The 2,821-nt window shown below is 37.3% G+C and overlaps 1 pseudogene; it reads left to right on the top strand.

The window, feature by feature from the left end:
- The first annotated feature begins 1,095 nt into the window (after positions 1 to 1,095).
- On the top strand, positions 1,096 to 1,996 carry LOC123848838 (transcription elongation factor A protein 1-like; annotated as a pseudogene).
- The last annotated feature ends 825 nt before the right edge of the window (positions 1,997 to 2,821 follow it).

The raw sequence follows: 2,821 nt of genomic DNA, 5'->3' as shown, positions 1-2,821 counted from the left end.
TGTGATCCATATTTTTTTCTTTACATCTCTTAATATTCTTTACTTAGTAATTCACTACAAGTTACTAATTGAAGTTCAAATATTTCTTCAAATGAAACTCATAATGGAAGAACCTGAAAAACTAGAAAATTCTTCTTGATGCTACTTAGAACTGAATGGTCCCAGAAAATCTATAGTGAAAAGAAAATGTAGAGTTAAATAGTTCTCTCATTAAATTAATTTGTAACTGAATTTGCTAAATTAACACAAATGATTTTTTCAAATTATCAACCTAATTGTCCAAATTACTTATTCTACATAGTTTCCCCACCAATATTTTTATATTGATTTTAGAAAGACAACTATTCAATATAAAACCAAATATGCTAAGTCCAGATAAAATCTAAAGGGATATTTCAGCCATAGTTGAAGTTTATAATTTTATTACCATACAGTTGGCATGTGGGTAAACTGAATTTCTTCATCCATCCCAACTGTTTATTAAACAAGTGTTTGAGTGCCTACTCTACTAAGAAGTATGCTAGGATAGCTTGAGAGAGAATGAGAATATGATTATGACACTGTGAAACAGTTTGCTGAATTGGGATAGGAGAGGTGGGCTACTACAGAACCACTCATGGCTACTCAGGGATCCCACAAGAAAGGAAGAGTATTACTTCACCCATCAGCTGGATACTTACTAAGCTTAAGAATTTTCAGGCCAGGCCGCCGCTGCTGCGGGCTTGGTTTATGAGGAAGGGCCTAGGCCTGGGCCTGCTGTGGTGGGCTCATCCAGCACCTGAGCTCTCGTCCTGTCGTCCCCTCAGCTCCAGCTTCACCCACTTCCCGACCCAAATGGGCTGGGCGTGGGGAAGACCTGTAGGAGCCATGGAGGACGAGGTGGTCCACATTGCCAAGAAGACGAACAAGATGGTGCAGAAGAAGAACGCGCTTGTATCTCTGACTCCAGTCTCACCAAAGAGATCTGAGTAAAAAAGGAGAGTGTAGTGAAATTAATGCAAATCTATCTATTGCTTCTACTTGGAAAACAGCTTATGCCACATTTCTGATGTGTTAGAACAATCAACTTTATATGTGACAGCATTATGATGGAGCACTGGATTTACTGAAGGAGCTTAAGCATATTCCCATGATCCTGGAATTATTACAGTCCACAAGAATTGGAATGTCAGTAAATGCTATTAGGAAGCAGAGTACAGATGAAGACATTACATCTTTAGCGAAGTCTCTCATCAAATCCTGGGAAAAGTTATTAGATGAACCATCAACAGATAAAGACCATGAAGAAAAGAAAAAAGATACTGCAATTACATCACAGAATAGCCCTGAAGCAAGAGAATAAAGTAGTTCCAGTGGCAACGTAAGCAGCAGAAAGGATGAGACAAATGTTCGAGATACTTATGTTCCATTTTCTCCTCGGGCACCAAGCACTTCTGATTCTGTACGGTTAAAGCATAGGGAGATGTTTGCCGCAGCTCTCAGAACAGGAGAGGATTACGTCGCTATTGGAGCTGATGAGAAAGAATTAGGATCTCAAATTGAGGAAGCTATATATCAAGAAATAAGGAATACAGACATGAAACACAGAAATAGAGTACGAAGTAGAATATCAAATCTTAAAGATGCTAAGAATCCAAATTTAAGGAAAAATGTACTGTGTGGAAATATTCCTCCTGACTTATTCGTTAGAATAAGCAGAGGAAATGGCTGGTGATGAACTCAAAGAGATGTGGAAAAACTTACCCAAAGAAGCCATCAGAGAGTATCAGATGGCCAAGACAGGTGGAACCCAGACTGACTTACTCACATGTGGCAAATGTAAAAAGAAGAATTGTACTTACAGGTACAAACTCGGTATTTTTGATGAACCGATGACAACATTTGTTGTCTGCAATGAATGTAGAAATCGATGGAAGTTCTGTTGAGTTGGAAGAAATGGCAAAGTGTCTGGGCCATCAAAAAATGGATTTTGTAATTAGCTTTAAAACTAGGCCAAGCATCTAGTTTTCCTGCAAATCAGATTTTTCTTTTTTTTCTTTTTTTTTCTTTTTTTTCTTTTTTTTTTTAAGATTTATTTATTTATTTTGAGAGAGCGAGAATGAGAGAGAGAGAGAGTACATGAGTGGGGGAGGGTCAGAGGGAGAAGCAGACTCCCCGCCGAGCAGGGAGCCCGATGTGGGACTCGATCCCAGGACCCTGGGATCATGACCTGAGCCGAAGGCAGTCGCTTAACCAACTGAGCCACCCAGGCGCCCCAAATCAGATTTTTAAAGTGACATACATCCCTTGGGTTAGTCTTGGTTTTTGACATAGCATTCCTTCCTTAAATGCCTTCTGTAGTTTCAGATCAGTAGGGAGATGACATAATAATTGTATGGTATCTGTTTCAAAACATTTTTTTCATTTTTATAGTAAGTTGATATTAAACTTTTATCAGTTAAACTTTCGGCAATTTATTTTTACCTTTTTGTTCTTTTAAAAGGAAAATGTAACTTAATTTTTTTACAGTCCAAACATACACAGTAGAAATACTATTCTTCTCAGTTAATATGTAAATGGAAATTACATTTCTTTTCCCCCGTATTGGCACGTACCTGCAAATAGTAAAGGAGGGGAAGAGGTAATATAAGTTTATCACATGTGGTGTGTATTCAGATAATACTTGACCAACTTATCTAAATTGTAAGTAATATTTGAACTAGCCAATGAGATTGATCTTAATTATTATGTTCACAAGTCTGAGATAAGTAGATATTATTTTGCATTTGTAACTAATCGTGATAATCATTTCTTATAACTTCTTGTACATGTTTATGACTTG

Source organism: Mirounga angustirostris, unplaced genomic scaffold (genome assembly GCF_029215605.1).
Source record: "Mirounga angustirostris isolate CCGP_5_RB_7025 unplaced genomic scaffold, mMirAng1.0.hap1 SCAF_2, whole genome shotgun sequence".
NCBI classification, from domain to species: domain Eukaryota; kingdom Metazoa; phylum Chordata; class Mammalia; order Carnivora; family Phocidae; genus Mirounga; species Mirounga angustirostris.
Note: the sequence above shows the minus strand (reverse complement) of the source record. Positions and strands in the feature narration are given on the sequence as shown.